Source organism: Sander vitreus, unplaced genomic scaffold (assembly GCF_031162955.1).
Source record: "Sander vitreus isolate 19-12246 unplaced genomic scaffold, sanVit1 ctg545_0, whole genome shotgun sequence".
Lineage (NCBI taxonomy): Eukaryota > Metazoa > Chordata > Actinopteri > Perciformes > Percidae > Sander > Sander vitreus.
Genome location: NW_027595644.1, coordinates 6,488 through 24,826, shown reverse-complemented (window position 1 = coordinate 24,826; position 18,339 = coordinate 6,488). Strand labels below are relative to the sequence as shown.

General features: G+C 41.6%; 1 pseudogene; it reads left to right on the top strand.

Moving 5' to 3' along the window:
* Positions 1-705: 705 nt before the first annotated feature.
* On the top strand, positions 706-17,179 carry LOC144514355 (uncharacterized; annotated as a pseudogene).
* The last annotated feature ends 1,160 nt before the right edge of the window (positions 17,180-18,339 follow it).

Here is an 18,339-nt window from a genome sequence, read left to right as displayed (position 1 = left end):
TTCAGATTAGGGTTAGGGTTATGGTTATGGTTAGGGCTAGTGTAACCAGTACCAGTAAGTTTTCTAGGGGGTGCTAGCGAGCCATTTCTGTGTGCCTATTTCCGAAAACTGTTAAAATACGTAAATTTTCACCAGGTTTGATGCGACCGCCAATTTTGGTGAGTTTTTGAGAATGTTAAGCCCCTCAAAAAGGTGATTAATTTGCCGGAAGAAAGAAGGAATAATAATAATTCCTAAAAGTGCCCATATTATGAAAAAAACACTTTTTCTGGGATTTGGGGAGTTATTTTGTGTCTCTGGTGCTTCCACACGCATAAAAACTTTGTAAAAAATCCCTCCATGCTGTTTTGAGTGAGATACGGTTTCTGAATGTGTCCTGTCTTCAGTCTCCGGGTCAGCTGTTCAAAATCGCTAACGCTAATGCTAACGCTAGCATACTACCTCGTTCTCAATAGCAAAGCACTGCTACAACACACAGAAGTTCACCATAATCTACTAAAGAACTACTTCCATGTGCGCCCTCATTTAGAAGTCTCCCAGCTAATCCTGCCTTGTAACTGACCGAAGTTGTAAGAGCCACGTTGACTGGCGCTCCATCAGTGTCTCCGACAGGAATGGGCAAGGGTTTGTTCATCACTGTTTGCAACATTAAATAAAGTGTATTTTGAATGTTATCTATTCTTTTCATTCACGTCATGTGTAGATATGGCTGCTGTGAGCATTCTGTCATCTGAAGATCAGTTTCTGTGCTCCATCTGTCTGGATGTGGTTACTGATCCTGTGGCTACACCATGTGGTCACAACTTCTGCAAGAACTGCATTACTGAACACTGGAATACTAATGACCAGTACCTATGTCCAATGTGTAAGGAGGGTTTTACCACAATACCTGATTTGAGGGTCAACGCTTTCATCTCTGAGATGGTTGCTCAGTTCAGACGGTCAGCTCAACAGAAAGCCAGCAGCAGCAGCTCAGAGCAACAAGTGTCCAAACCAGGAGAAGTTCCCTGTGACGTCTGCACTGGAACCAAACTGAAGGCCCTGAAGTCCTGCCTGGTGTGTCTGGCCTCCTACTGTGAGACACACCTGGAGCCTCATCTGACAATGTCAGGCCTGAAAAGACATGAGCTGATCGACCCTGTGGAGAACCTGGAAGGCAGGATGTGTACGAAGCACGATACAACTCTGGAGCTGTTCTGTAAGACCGACCAGACGTGTCTGCATGCTCTGCACTGTTTTAGATCACAAGGTGCATGACGTTGTTCCTCTGAAAGAAGAATATGAAGGAAAGAAGGTAGAGCTGGGGAAGACAGGGGCTGAAATTCAGCAGATGATCCAGAAGAGACAACTAAAGATTCAGGAGGTCAAACACTCAGTCGATATCAGTGAGGAAGATGCATACAGAGAGACAGCAGAAGGTGTTCACGTCTTCACTTCTCTGAAAGAGTCTGTTAAAGCGCCCATATTATGCTCATTTTCAGGTTCATAATTGTATTTTAAGGTTGTACCAGAATAGGTTTACATGGTTTAATTTTCAAAAAACACAATTTTTTTGTTGTACTGCACAGCTCTCTCTCACTGCTGCAGATCCTCTTTTCACCTGGTCTCTGTTTTAGCTACAGAGTGAGACCTCTTTTCTTCTTCTTCTTTTGTACTATCTTTGATTGTACTCGCACATGTGCAGTAGCTCAGCTGTAGATCATGTCAGCTAGCTAGCTCCATAGACAGTAAAAGAAAGGCTGTTTCTCCACCTTCAGTCAGTTACAAGGCAGGATTAGCTGGGAGTGTTCTAAATGAGGGCGCACATGTAAGTAGTTTTTTTATAGATTATGGTGAACTTGTGTGTGTTGTAGCAGTGCTTTGCTATTGAGAACGAGGTAGCATGCTAGCGTTAGCATTAGCGTTAGAATTAGCGTTAGCATTAGCATGCTAACGCTACGAGCTAACGGTTGCGGTTAGCCAGCTCGTTCTTGTGACGTCACAAGCCGTGCCGATTTTGAACAGCTCACCCGGAGACTGAAGGCAGGACACATTCAGAAACCGTATCTCACTCAAAACAGCATGGATGGATTTTTTTCAAAGTTTGTATGTGTGTGCACCAGAGACACAAAAGAACACCCCAAATCCCAGAAAAAGTGTTTTTTTCATAATATGGGCACTTTAAGAGAGGCTGAATGAGCTCATCAACATCATCCAAGAGAATCAGAAAACAACAGAAAAACAGGCCAAAGCTTTAATCAAAGAGCTGGAACAGGAAATCTCTGAGCTGATGAAGAGACGCAATGAGGTGGAGCAGCTTTCACGCTCTGAAGACCACCTCCATATTCTCCAGTGTCCAGTCCCTAAACATCCAACAACCTCCACCCACCAAGGACTGGACAGAGGTCAGCGTCTGTCCATCATCATATGAGGGGACTGTGGTGAAAGCTGTGGTTCAGATGGAGGAGACACTCGTTAAACAGATAAAGAAGCTGCTCGCGAGTCTGAGCTGAAGAGGGTCCAGCAGTATGCAGTGGATGTGACTTTTGATCCAGATACAGCATATCCTGATCTCATCCTGTCTGATGATGGGAAACAAGTGAATCTTGGGGATGTGAGGAAGAATCTCCCAGACATCCCGGAGAGATTTTCTAATATTGTTTGTGTTTTAGGAAGACAGGGTTTCTCTTCAGGCAGATTTTACTTTGAGGTTCAAGTTAAAGGAAAGGTCAGAGAGTCGATCAACAGGAAGGGAATCATCACACCGAGTCATCAGAAATGTTTCTGGACTATATTGTTGAGAAATAGAAATGAGTACAAAGCTCTAGCTGACCCTCCAGCCCGTCTCTCTCTGAAGTCTCAGCCTCAGAAGGTGGGGGTGTTTGTGGATGATGAGGAGGGTCTGGTCTCCTTTTATGACGTAAATGCTGCAGCTCTTATCTACTCCTTTACTGGCTGCTCCTTTACTGATGAAGGTGGTAAAAACTCTGCCCCTCTGATCATCTCTCCTGTCAGAGTAAACTAATCACTGATCTCATTTCACGTATTTATTTATTTTCACAAAGTAAAAAAGTACATATTCATATATTTTACATCTTATTTTCTACAGAATCTGTTTCCTGTGGTGACTGATTTACACTTTATTCCATTTATTATCACATGGTTAAATGTGCAGCAAATCTTTGAAAATTGAATCAAACTTTATTTTGACATATTTGGTGTCTTTAGAAAACTGATTTCTTCTGGAAGTTTAAATAAATGTCTGTGGGTTTAACAGAGGTTTAAATAGATATTGTCTACATAACGTGTGTCATGATGCATCAAATTATTGTGTTATGTAATCAGATATACATTTATTTGTATTTGATGTGCAGCCACAGAAAACATAATACTGAATATTTCAATGTGTCATGAAGCTTTATTTAAGAATAAGGCCTATTACATCCCATAGTGTCTACAGAACACAGTATGTGTCGTTATACAGGGTATTAAAAGTCAATAGAAGTTTGTGTCTTGTATGAAAAGTGTTTTGGATGATTACTGGTCACTTTGGCCATTTTTATTTGTTTCATGAATTCTGTAAGATGGTTTGTGAGTCAAAGAAATCTGTAAATATGTGATTGTAGAATAAAAACTGTAAAATAAAGCAGTTGTTGAACACAAGGCCTGAGTAAGCAGTGACTTGAGCACCAAACACTGAACAGAAAAGCTGGTTTACATACAAGTTGTATTTCAGTCGAGGATGATCTTTATTTATTTTTTGGCATTTCAAAAACATTCATAATGTCGAGAATACAGTTTAACTTTCAGTATTAGTGCCAGGCATGATAAAAGCATAAATCAGAGAGAGTTTTTTTTTTTTCATTTTGAGAATAAAGTCTAAATGTCGAGGATGATGTTAAAATTCTCAACATTTTGACTTTATTTTCAAAATGCTCAAACCAATCTGAAGATGTTCCTCCTCTGATGTTGTTCCCTTAAGTCTGGTACTATGGGGAAAGTCGTCTTAACATTTAATAGCTAGACTGGATATTTACTGCAGATTGTATTTAAATGGTTCCGATCCAGGATCAACATTCTAGAACACTGCAATAGAATTCTTACTAGAACTCCAGTTTCAGATATCTACAATCCAGTTGTTATGAGTCATCGTTTTATTTTCAGATATCATAAATGTCATTTTGACTATCTAAAGTACACTTTGACTAAACATTTAATTATGTATAACCACAGTTGGCATTATGACTGGTAAATATGCAATTGCAGATATTCACAAATGTTTTGTGGATATCTGTTTTTCATCATTTTTTCATTAAAATTAAAATGATGACTAGTAACACCTGGATTATAGACATCTAAAATTGAAGTTCTTCCTAGTAAGAAATCTTTTGCAGATATCTAAAGTTTATTCTGGATTTAGGTACTGTTTCCTGATTGCGTCCTACACACTGCTTCCTCTAATTCCTCTAGATGTTTCACAATAAAAGCTTTCCCCCAGAGAACCAGTAGGAGGCTTTTAATGTGAAGCAGCTGGAGGAAATGTACAGTAAGCAGAGCTTTGTTAGCAGTGCTGCTTAACTTTAATAAAACTGGTCTACACAACAGGATGTGGACATATTCTAATAAAATCCATTGCAAATATCTAGAAAGTTATTTCTGACTAGGAATAATTAAATACAGATATCTGCAATAAATATCCAGTCTAGCTACTAAATGTTAAAATGGCCACTTATACTATTTAAGGATTTAAACTTAGTTTTCACTAGTACAATCAAAGTTGTAGATATCTTGAGAAACAATCACTACAAGTATGAATGTTATTATGGATATCTTTAATTACCATTCTGACTAGTTGAACATAATTTTGACTAGGAGAAATGCTATTATAAATATCTAAAATGTAATTACAGATAGGAGTGTGGTTTGATTAAATGTTAAAACGGCCTGCCATACCACCTAAGACATTTTTCCGGTTTTCATCTATAGTTGTTCTGCAGAGCTTCGTCTTGCGGGTAACGTCTGACAATAACAATAACTTTAGTTTTCTATGTTGTAAGTTGACATTATTGTTTAAAACCACATTTCAATACTGACAACAAATGTTGTATAATCTCTCTGAAAGAGTCAAACAACAATCATTGATGAGTGCAGGGTATTCATTTAAACTCTGAACATTTCTTGAGGGCTGAAAGCCTTCCTCATGTCCGAGCACGTCTCCATGACTCCCTACTACACTGCAGCAGCAAAAACAGTGTTGTGACACAGAACGACCACTAGATGGATCACAACACAAAGGAATGATGAGACAAGTTACTGTACTGCTGCCCCGCTGACCACCAAAACAAACAAAATTGCAGCAACAGCCTTTTTCAGTTTAGTGTGATGATTTTTGTTGAGATTTTTCTAAATGATTTTTTGAAGTGTTGTTTATTCCAATAGCACCAAAACGATGATCATGATTTATTGCCATTTGCAAAATAAACCAATTCTTAGTGAAACTAAGTCCCTCTCCTTGGTGCTTATTCTAAATATATACTCGAAACTAGAAACATGCACATTGTAGCAGAGTCTCCTTTGCTGATGGTGATAAACCTGGTGAATGCTAAAAGTCTCTGTGTGAACTGATTACTTGTTGAGTATTTATTAAATCTATTAAACAATTGTGTAAGGGAAAATAAAATAAACTGGTATTCAGTAATGTGTTAATATAGGCCTATTTAACATTTTGTTTACATTTCTATCACAACTACTAGTAGGCCTTTTTTCTTTGAGCCCCTGATGTCTGTGCACGTCCCTGCTGGAGCCCTAGAAGCATTTCCCCCCCCCTCTCCCCGCTCCACACCTGAGAGTGTTACTAAAATCATATCTAAATATGAGGAAACAAAACCTAAAAAACAGAGCGGCGGTGAAGAGACGGAGCAACACTGGACAGACAACAGTCCAACGTCAGTTTCCTTGGAATGAAACTCGAGGTTTGTACATGTAGTCACAAGTTAATTAACCTTTTTTGTATCTTCTTGTTTTTGGTCTCCAATGCAGCACTAAAGCACAGACTGGGCAGCAGAGCAGACTCTCTGCCAAACACTGTTGAGTACAGCTGACCAAAATATGTGCCGGTTCTCTAATTCAGCAGTTGCATGACATGATCATCACATGCGTGTCTTGCTAATACAAGACTTAAAATGTGTTTTTGTATGCATTTCATTACATAGACCTGGTGATGATCATGATGGTAAAAACTCTGCACCTCTGATCATCTCACCTGACAGTGTTGACTATTAATCTCATTTCATGTATTGACTTATTTTCATTCAAGGGGAACAAATGTAAATAATGTCAAGAAACACGCATCATGTGGAGAATATCTACCTTGTATTAAACAGACTACTTTCAGTTGCAATAGAAATCCGTCTCTTTAGACACCAAATTTGTGAAGCTGCAGTTTTACAGTAAATTTGTAAAAAATGATGGAAAATAACCATTTATTTCTATTTGATATGCAGCAACAGAAAACGTTGCAAGCGTTTTGTGCGGCGTAAATGTCAATGCAAAGACACAACATAATTTGTGAGTTTCAAATTTCAACTTAACCAAGAAATGTGTGTGGCGCCGTTTATTGAAAGGCTATCAGCGTTGAGATTCTCCTGCATAGCATAGCCATGATCACTTAATAAGAATGAATTCAGACTTTATAGAAATCTGCATCATGATTTAGTTATTTTGGCATCATTTGGATCGGTTTTGATCCATGGTTGAGGATGGAAAGAAACATAGTTTGTGCCTACAGCTCTACATCAAGCAGCAACCTTCAGCGCTAAAAATGTAAGCTAACACGCAAGTGCCAAAAACTGCAGTTCCTCGAGTTGCTACCTCTTTGCTCATTTTTGGATTAGCCAGAAATTAGGCACTGCCAAGTTTGCCCAGGCCAGAGCCACCTGGAGCCACCCACTTTGAGTTTTTATTTTGGGTTTTTTACAAACCTATGGGTGCCGTCACAGACAATGTGTCTATGCTTTACACCAGCTCGTCTCACACGAGTAACGAGAATAAACACAACGGATTCCGATACAATTTCTACGAGTAATGCAGCACAATGTGAATCTTCGCATCCTATGTGAATGCGCCATTAGGCCTTTTACATGTCTGTAGTCATTTATAATACTGGGTATAAAAACTTAATGGACAAAGTTAATCAGTAGCTGTGTTTGAAAACGTTCCCTATCACGGAAATAGTGCACGATGTAGTGTGTTCGCCATTTTGTAGTGGTGTTCGAATTCACTGCGGTTAATTTCATTCACTATATAGTCCACTATCAAATACCTACAACACACTGCTAATTTGAGTGTACATAGGATATACCCTACATGTTACTCCTGTATCCCACAATGCAACCCACAGAATCCCACAGAAGTCACTGCGAAAACAGAAAAGGAAAAATGGAGCTGGCTTTGGTTTCTAAACAGTGGAAATGTGACATACAACATATATAATATACAACGTTTTACTATTCTTCTGAGTGCTCGCTTTGTTTCAGAGACGTATTAGAAGTATTTTTGTTTGGGTTTGTTGCTGGGTGCGCCCGCCTCCGTCACACAAATAACCGGCACATCTACTGACGCAACGATGTGTTTTCGATGTAGTGTCCGAAATCTAGTTTGGTCGTTCCCTATATAGTTCACTATTTAATAAACACTATATAGAGAATAGTGAGTGAGTGAATGGGTGAGCGGTTTCGAACACAGCTAATGTGTGATAATTTGTCTAAAAAGTGATTTGGTTAATTACTGTTACTGCCATTTTAATTTTTTTTGGGAATAGTGGTAGTGAAATGGTTATGGGAAATAAGTCAAAGAAATCTGTAAATATGTGATTGTAAAATAAAAACTGTAAAATAAAGCAGTTGTTGAACACCAGCCTTGAGTAAGCAGTGACTTGAACGCCAAACACTGAACAGAAAAGCCAGGGGCTCGTTCAATCTTAAAACTGTGTGCAGCATGTTGCTATGGTTTCCTGGTTGAACGGCATGTTTCCTAACCCTAACAGAAGGAACATATCTAAAACATTCTTAACTTACACACTACATCACTTTTTTTTTTTAGAGATGGTCCGGTTTAGAGATATTTGCTTCCCAATACCGATTCTGATACCTGAACTTGCATATCGGCCGATACCAGTGTATCATATATTTTATTATGTTTTAACAACTGTATACTACTATCCCTGCATGGATGTGATAGGATTTATATCTTTGTTGTCGGTCTGGCTCAGGTTTAACTCTTCAAACAATGAATGCCACAGAAATAAATCCAGTTTGACAGTCAGTTATAACGGAAAAAGAACATAAATGAACTACTCTAACATAGATTTCTTTAGGGCTTTATTACGTGGTATTGGATCGATGCATAAACTCCAGTACTTCCCGATACCGATACCAGCGTTTTAGGCAGTATCGGAGGCACATCTCCAACTGTCTCTCCATTTATTTTCAATCTTCATTCATGTAAACTGTGCGGATGAATGAATGAATATCCATAAAACACTTTGCATGCAATATGAGAGCAAACAGGGATTAGTACTCTCTTTTTGTGGGTGATCCGGTGGGAGATAGGAAGCCAGTGGAGTTGTTTTAGGACTGGAGTGATGTGGTGCCAGGATTTGGAGCGGGTGATGAGTCGGGCGGCTGAGTTCTGGACCAGTTGGAGTCGGTTGATGTTGGTGGAGCTGATGCCGAGTAGAAGTAAGTTGCAGTAGTCCAGTCGGGAGGAGATGAAGGCGTGAATGAGTCTTTCAGCAGCGGGGGGTGTGAGAGAGGGTGTGAGAGAGGGTCTGATTTTGGCGATGTTGCGGAGGTGAAAGAAGGAGGTTTTAATGACATGACGGATGTGGGGCTCAAGGGAGAGGGTGGAGTCAAAGATCACACCAAGGTTACGGGCCTGGGGAGATGGGGAGACAATGGTGCCATCGATGGTGAGAGTGAGGGTTATTGATTTTGCTGAGTGTGGATTTGGAGCCTATGAGAAGGAATTCTGTTTTATCGCTGTTGAGTTTGAGGAAGTTGTGTTGCATCCAGGTTTTAATAGTTGACAGACAGAAGTTGATGTGGGAGAGGGGAGGATTGTGAGGGGATTTGGTGCTGAGGTAGATCTGGGTGTCATCGGCATAACAGTGGAAGTCCAGGTTGAAGTGGCGGAGTATCTGACCAAGAGGGAGGATGTAGATGATGAAGAGGAGGGGGCCGAGTACGGAGCCTTGGGGAACACCTTGTGTGACTGTGGCTGTGGCAGAGGTATGACTATGGAGAGAGATGAAGTGAGATCTGTTGATAAGGTAGGAGTGGAGCCAGCTGAGTACAGTACCTTCGATACTGAGGTCTTTTAGTCTGGTGAGCAGGATGTTATGGCTCACGGTATCGAAGGCTGCACTCAGGTCAAGGAGGATAAGGATGTTGAGGGAACCGGTGTCAGCAGAGGTGAGGAGGTCGTTGAGGACTTTGAGGAGAGCGGTTTCTGTGCTGTGGAGGGGGCGAAAACCAGATTGGAGAGGTTCAAATTGGTTATTGGCATGAAGATGGGTTTGTAGTTGTGAGGCGACTATGCGTTCCAGGGTTTTAGACAGAAAGGGGAGGTTGGATATTGGCCGGTAGTTGTTGAGGGAGGAGGGATCCAGACCAGGTTTTTTAAAGTGCCCATATTATGAAAAAAACACATTTTCTGGGATTTGGGGTGTTCTTTTGTGTCTCTGGTGCTTCCACACGCATACCAACTTTGGAAAAAATCCATCCATGCTGTTTTGAGTGAGATAAGGTTTCTGAATGTGTTCTGCCTTCAGTCTCTGAGTGAGCTGTTCAAAATCGGCACGGCTTGTGACGTCACAATCCGAAACATGCTGGCTAACCGCAACCATTAGCTTGTAGCGTTAGCATGCTAACGCTAGCATGCTACCTCGTTCTCAATAGCAAAGCACTGCTACAACGCACACAAGTTCACCATAATCTACAAAAGAACTACTTACATGTGCGCCCTCATTTAGAAGTCTCCCAGCTAATCCTACCTTGTAACTGACCGAAGTTGTAGAAACAGCCTTTCTTTTACTGTATATGGAGCTAGCTAGCTGACATGATCTACATCTGAGCTACTGCATGTGCGAGTGCAATCAAAGATAGTACAGAAGAAGAAAAAGAAAAGAGGTCTCACTCTGTAGCTAAAACAGAGACCAGGTGAAAAGAGGATCTGCAGCAGTGAGAGAGAGCTGTGCAGTACAACAAAAATATGGTGTTTTTTGAAAATTAAACCATGTAAACTTATTCTGGTACAACCTTAAAATACAATTATGAACCTGAAAATGACCATAATATGGATTGGGGTGACTGCGGCAGTTTTAAAGGCAGAGGGGACAGTTCCAAGGGACAATGAGGAGTTGAAAAGGTTAGTGAGGTAGGGGCATAGGACGCGGAGGCAGGACTTCAGGAGTGGAGTTGGGAGGGTGTCAAGGGAGCAGGTAGTGGGTTTGGAGGAGCTGATGAGTTTAGAGATTTCAGGAGGGGTGACCAGGTCAAATTGGGAGAGGAGGCAGTGTGGAGGAGGGGTCAGGAGGTCAGGGGGGATGGGGAGAAGAGGGGTCATGGTAGGTGCTGGAGTAGATCCTGGGAGATCAGATACAGGGGATAGAGATTTGAAAGAGGCATGGATGGAGGTCGAGTACCGGTTGGTTTGTGGAGCAGACCAGGTCGAGGATGTGTCCTTTTTCATGGGTGGGGAATGTGACATGTTGGGTGAGAGAGAAGTTATCCAGTAAAATTGTGAATTCTGATGAGAGCTTGCAGGTGGGGGAGTCCATGTGGATGTTTAAATCACCGAGTAGCAGCAGACGTGGAGAGAGATGAGGCTAGTGTGAGAAGTTCAGTAAAATCAGAGAGGAAGGAGGGATTTGGTTTAGGTGGCCGGTAAATGAGGATGACTGTGATGGAGGAAAGAGCTTTGAAGGCGAGATATTCAAACGATGATACTGAGGGGAGGGTGAGTTCTGTGATCTGAAAGTTCTGATTGAAGATAACAGCGAGGCCACCTCCACGGCGGGAGGGGCGGTGTTTGCTGATGTAATTGTAGCCAGGAGGGGATGCTTGGTTGAGGGAGAAGTAGTCGTTGGGTTGTTGCCAGGTTTCGGTGAGCAGGAGGAAGTCCAGAGTGTTGTCGAGGATTAGTTCATGGAGGGCAGGGGCTTTATTGTTGAGTGATCGGGTGTTGAGGAGGGCAAAGTTGGCATGGTGAGAGGGTGGTGGGATGAGGGCAGGCTGGAGAGATCTGAGGTTGTCCCGGTTAGCAGTGCGTGTGGTCGGTGGGGTGTGGGGGCATTGCAGTTGAGGGGGGACAGTGAGCGGATTTGCAAATGATTGGAGAGTATGATTAAGTGTATGTGAAGTGCAGAAAGCACTGTAGTCCAGTCCGGGTTTTCTGTGCAGCCTGACGGTGCGTTCAGCCCTATGTGATCCAGTGGGTGAAGCATTCTGATGACGTGGGACAGGTGCGACAGAGCGTGCAGGTGACCAGATGGATTGTCCGTGGTGGAAGAAAACAAACTTGCAGCGAGAGCTTCTGTGGATGTACCTGGGTCGACGTAGAAGTCCGAGCTGTTTGATGACTGGGATGCAGGATGGAATGGAGTAGTTGACGAGTTTGACCAGTTGCAGAGTTGAATATTTGAACATGATGCCGAGTGGAGGGACTGAGGGCTCTGTGATAGCGGTTAGCTGCGGACTAGGGGCACAGAGGTGGATGCCTGATGTGAGTGCCAAAATGATCCACGGCATGACAGGAGGAGATGAAAGTCAAGTCTCGGTCACGGCTCGCATCTGGTGGAGGTTGCCTGTGAGAAGGAGGTCAGCAATCGGGTTAGCCGCTGTAGCAGCTAGGATTAGCCGCCATGCATTGTATATATATTTTATTTCTCGATGTAGTGATGGTCTTGTTGATGATATTGTTTTTGTTGTATGATCTGATGGTAGTTTGTTGTCTTTACATCAAGGTCCACTATTGAAACAAGTGTTGGACTTTATAGTGTTATCATTGACTTGTTGCAGATTTGTGTAATCTCTCTCTCTTTGTGTCCAATAAACTGTAAACTAAACTCTCTTGTTTGTAGTAAAGCTGAGGCACCTTAAAGTTTCATGACATAATAAATTGTTAGTTATAGCACAACCTTTGCTCCATATTAACCAGACAACACCCTTGTATTTCACAATACTGTAAATAAGGCAGGAAGGTCATAAAACCTGATAACAGAGCTGCAGTAAGAGGCGGAGCAACACTGGGAAGAGGAGAGCTTCAACGTTACACTCCAGAAATGAAAGATAAGTTTGTCAGAGTGTCAACCATGCTGCATTAGAGATAAGACTCTGTTTCTCTCTGAAAGAAAACTCAAACTGACTTCATCAGGTCTCTCTCAACAACACAGCAGAGTCTCTGGTGAGTACAGCTGATCATATTTACACTTTCAATAACCAGGATTAACACTAAACTTCAGCTCTACTCAGAAAGGAAGTTCCACTCTTTTAATTTCTTGTGAAATGGTAACAATATAACTATGGATGTTTGTACACAAGCCCACTATACAGTAGCCCACACAATGACGGCAGTGGACCTTTTCAACACTCTGGAGGATTTAAACGAAGAGGAATTTAAGAAATTCAAATGGCATCTGAAGCAGCAAGACATCCTGGAAGGCTCCCAAAGCATCAAAGAGTCCAAGTTGGAGAAGGCAGAAAGACAGGACACGGTGGACGTGATGGTGAAAACCTATCAACTTCAAGGAGCTCTGAAGGTGACCAAGAAGGTTTTAGAGAAGATCAACAGGAATGATCTGGTGCAGAGTCTGCCAGACACCAGCTCAGGACCACAAGGTCAGTCACCCTTTTTCATTAGTATTTTCAGGAAGAAAGAGTGGGTGGACATGAGAAACCCAATACTTGTAAGGGAACAGATTATTTGTGACCTGCTGATACAATTTATGCACTCGGCAGCAACACATTCTCCAGCTGTAAACATTTATTTCAGTGTAGTCTCTATTTGTTGTAACATTACTGTAGTGGAATTTCAAGCTCATGCTCTGTAAGTTGAGTTAGTCAACTCTACGGGCCCTATTTTAACGATTTAAGCACACGGTGTGAAGCGCATGGCGCAGGTGCCTTTAGGGCGTGTCCAAATCCACTTTTGCTAGTTTGACGGCAGAAAAAAGGGTCCATGCGCCATGCACATGGTTCAAAAGGGTTGTACTTAGTGTCTTCATTAATCATAGGTGTGTTTTTTGGCGTAACATGCAATAAACCAATCAGAGTGTCATCTCCCATTCCCTTAAAAGCGCTACACTGCGCCGGGTGCAAGATAGGGCCCTGTGTCTCTAACAGTAACAACTGTATGATGCCAAGTCACGGAGGAAGTCAACACATAACACATTCTGCCTGTCTGTTTTAGGCGCCCGTAATATCTTTCAGGTCTTCATAAAGTTCAGCTAAACCTAATGCCTCCAGCATGAGTTTAAATAAACCTTGAGGAAGACAGGAACTTCAGAATGTTGGGATGGCACCCACACTGTACTGTGTAATCCTAAATTCTCCTCAATTGAGAATTCATTAAATGCTTCTGAGTAAGTAATCAAAGTTTTCCGAACCTCCTTCACCAATGGGAAAGGAGTTGTGCTGCTCCTGAATTTTCTTGAATGTTTGTATACATATAAATGTTTATAAGATAAAATGTGTACAAACCAGGGGTTAAAATGGGTCAGAACGATCCGGAACTGGATTATTGCCAGTTTCATACATCGACGTTTCCGTTCATTTAAAATAACGCCAAATATCCATTCCAGGGCACGGCTGTGAGTCCATGAACAAGGCAAGTGTTTGTGGTGAGTTCACACTGTAATAACTGTAATGATTAATTTTGCATGCAGTGTCACACCAGTCATTATTTTGTTATAATAAAAACTCAACTCCTGGCTGTTTTGAAAGAAGGAAATTACGCTGTAGCAGCTAGGATTAGCCGCCATGCATTGTATATATATTTTATTTCTCGATGTAGTGATGGTCTTGTTGATGATATTGTTTTTGTTGTATGATCTGATGGTAGTTTGTTGTCTTTACATCAAGGTCCACTATTGAAACAAGTGTTGGACTTTATAGTGTTATCATTGACTTGTTGCAGATTTGTGTAATCTCTCTCTCTTTGTGTCCAATAAACTGTAAACTAAACTCTCTTGTTTGTAGTAAAGCTGAGGCACCTTAAAGTTTCAGGACATAATAAATTGTTAGTTATAGCACAACCTTTGCTCCATATTAACCAGACAACACCCTTGTATTTCACAATACTGTAAATAAGGCAGGAAGGTCATAAAACCTGATAACAGAGCTGCAGTAAGAGGCGGAGCAACACTGGGAAGAGGAGAGCTTCAACGTTACACTCCAGAAATGAAAGATAAGTTTGTCAGAGTGTCAACCATGCTGCATTAGAGATAAGACTCTGTTTCTCTCTGAAAGAAAACTCAAACTGACTTCATCAGGTCTCTCTCAACAACACAGCAGAGTCTCTGGTGAGTACAGCTGATCATATTTACACTTTCAACAACCAGGATTAACACTAAACTTCAGCTCTACTCAGAAAGGAAGTTCCACTCTTTTAATTTCTTGTGAAATGGTAACAATATAACTATGGATGTTTGTACACAAGCCCACTATACAGTAGCCCACACAATGACGGCAGTGGACCTTTTCAACACTCTGGAGGATTTAAACGAAGAGGAATTTAAGAAATTCAAATGGCATCTGAAGCAGCAAGACATCCTGGAAGGCTACCAAAGCATCAAAGAGTCCAAGTTGGAGAACGCAGAAAGGCAGGACACGGTGGACGTGATGGTGAAAACCTATCAACTTCAAGGAGCTCTGAAGGTGACCAAGAAGGTTTTAGAGAAGATCAACAGGAATGATCTGGTGCAGAGTCTGCCAGACACCAGCTCAGGACCACAAGGTCAGTCACCCTTTTTAATTTGTATTTTCAGGAAGAAAGAGTGTTTGGACATGAGAAACCCAATACTTGTAAGGGAACAGATTATTTGTGACCTGCTGATACAACTTATGCACTCGGCAGCAACACATTCTCCAGCTGTAAACATTTATTTCAGTGTAGTCTCTATTTGTTGTAACATTACTGTAGTGGAATTTCAAGCTCATGCTCTGTAAGTTGAGTTAGTCAACTCTACGGGCCCTATTTTAACGATCTAAGCACACGGTGTGAAGCGCATGGCGCAGGTGCCTTTAGGGCGTGTCCAAATCCACTTTTGCTAGTTTGACGGCAGAAAAAAGGGTCCATGCGCCATGCACATGGTTCAAAAGGGTTGTACTTAGTGTCTTCATTAATCATAGGTGTGTTTTTGGCGTAACATGCAATAAACCAGAGTGTCATCTCCCATTCCCTTAAAAAGCCAGGTGCGTTTGTACCTTGGCACATTGCTATTATTACGGCGGATTTGCACCGTAAAATTTTTATTTGTAATATTTTGCATGTTTGTGTGCAGCTGCGCATCAAATAACAATGAAATGCTGAGTTATTGACTTTAGACCAGTTTTTTGTTGGTCAATGGCGCGTTCACTTCCCGCTGCCTCAAGATAGCAATACACCAAGAATTCATCTGAACACACCTCCCACACACACACATCTCCATAACGCCCATAAATGCACACATATATTTTTAAACAAATAATACAAAGTCTTTTTAATGTAATTTTTTTTTCTCTCACACTGCGTGTAGTTATGGCTGCTGCCAGCAATGTGCCATCTGAAGAAGTGTCCAAACCAGGAGAAGTTCCCTGTGACATCTGCACTGGGAGCAAACTGAAGGCCCTGAAGTCCTGCCTGGTGTGTCTGGCCTCCTACTGTGAGACTCACCTGGAGCCTCATCTGACAGCTTCATGTCTGAAAAGACATCAGCTGATCGACCCTGTGGAGAACCTGGAAGGCAGGATGTGTACGAAACACGATAAACCTCTGGAGCTGTTCTGTAATACTGACCAGACATGTGTCTGCATGCTCTGCACTGTTTTAGACCACAAGATGCATGATGTTGTTCCTCTGAAAGACGGATATGAAGGAAAGAAGACTGAGCTGTGGAAGACAGGGGCTGAAATTCAGCAGATGATCCAGAAGAGACGACTGAAGATTCAGGAGATGAAACACTCAGTCGACCTCAGTGAGGAAGATGCAGACAGAGAGATAGCAGAAGGTGTTCAGGTCTTCACTTCTCTGAAGGAGTCTGTTGAGAGAGGCCTGAATGAGCTCATCGACACGATCAAAGAGAAGCAGAAAACAACAGAAAAACAGGCCGAAGCTTTCATCAAAGAGCTGGAACAGGAAATCTCTGAGCTGATGAAGAGAAGCACTGAGGTGGAGCAGGTGTTACGCTCTGAAGACCACCTCCATCTTCTCCAGAGTGTCCAGTCCCTAAACATCCAACAACCTCCACCCACCAAGGACTGGACAGAGGTCAGCGCCCGTCCATCATCACATTTGGGTACTGTGGTGAAAGCTGTGGTTCAGCTGGAGGAGACACTCGTTACACAGATGAAGAAGCTGATGGCTGAGTCTGAGCTGAAGAGGGTCCAGCAGTATGCAGTGGATGTGACTCTTGATCCTGATACAGCACATCCTAAACTCATCCTGTCTGATGATGGGAAACAAGTGAATCATGGTGATGTGGTGGAAGAATCTCCCAGACAACCCAGAGAGATTTTCTAAGTGTGTTTGTGTTTTAGGAAAGCAGTGTTTCTCTTCAGGCAGATTTTATTTTGAGGTTCAGGTTAAAGGAAAGACTGAATGGGATTTAGGAGTGGCCAGAGAGTCGAGCAACAGGAAGGGATACATCGCACTGAACCCACAGAATGGTTACTGGAGAATAGTGTTGATAAATAGAAATGAGTACGAAGCTAATGATGCCCCTCCAGTCCGTCTCCCTCTGAAGTCTCCTCCTCAGAAGGTGGGGGTGTTTGTGGATTATGAGGAGGGTCTGGTCTCCTTTTATGACATAGATGCAGCAGCTCTTATCTACTCCTTTACTGGCTGCTCCTTCACTGAGAAACTCTTCCCATTCTTTGGTCCCTGTAGTAATTATGGTGGTAAAAACTCTGCCCCTCTGATCATCTCTCCTGTCAGAGTAAAGTAATCACTGATCTCATTTCATGTATTGATTTATTTTTAATCAAGGGAACAAATGTACATATTAATATATTTGACATCTTATTCGCTACAGAATCAGTTTCCTGTGGTGATTGATTTAAACTTTATTACATTTATTATCATTCGATTAGATGATTTAGATTATACTTTATTGTCATTGTGCAGAGTACAAGTACAAAGACAACAAAATGCAGTTTGCGTCCAACAGAAGTGCAAAAAGAGCAGTGCAGTGTAGACAGTAGTATACAGTTACTTTACAGAAGGTGGTTTAGAGTAATATAAATTGAACATAAATATGTGCAGTATATTAGCAGTTGCCTTATAAGAGCAGAATAAATATGGCTATGTAATATGAAACAATGTATTAACATGTACAGATATGTGCAATGTAGTAGCAGTAACATAATAATAGCAAGAATAATATACATATATGCAGTGTATTAACAGAATATATTATAAGAAAAACATATAGACAGATATGTACAGTATGTACAGCTATGTGCAGTATCGTAACATTTATAAGAGTAGTATAAATCATTGTATGTGCAGAATGAATAGTATGAAGAGCAGTAGAATATGCCTATGTATAAGTTAGGGGTGGTACGGTTCACAAAATCCACGGTTCGGTTCGTATCACGGGTTTAGCGTCGCGGTTTTCGGTTCTGTACGGTTCTTGTTATTTTTTCTTTTAATCTTTAACACTCCAGAAATATACTTCAGCATATGATATATAGCTAAAATTAGCATATTGAATGCATGTTGCTCAATACATGCACACAGTGGCAGTTCTATCTATTGTTTTATTTCCGCTGTCATCATAGGTAACATGAAATCCAAAATGTTCCCACACACCAGACTATATATGACGCTAGCGCATCCTCCAACTCCGGGCAGCCTTCCTTATCTCTCCCACCTGACATTTCTACACGTGACGTGACGTGCAGCAGCAACACTCCACACTCCACTTGAGGAGAGGTCGGCTCGGCGCCTCTCAAAATCTGCCGAAAATCTTTTAAACTGACCTTTGTCGATCAAAAAAACAGACAGATTCAGCAACTGTATGGCCTATTTCTCGCCTAAAATGTTTTCAGAAATATGTTTCAATGAACTATTTTCGTAAAATACGAGATCGTATTCAGAACGAGA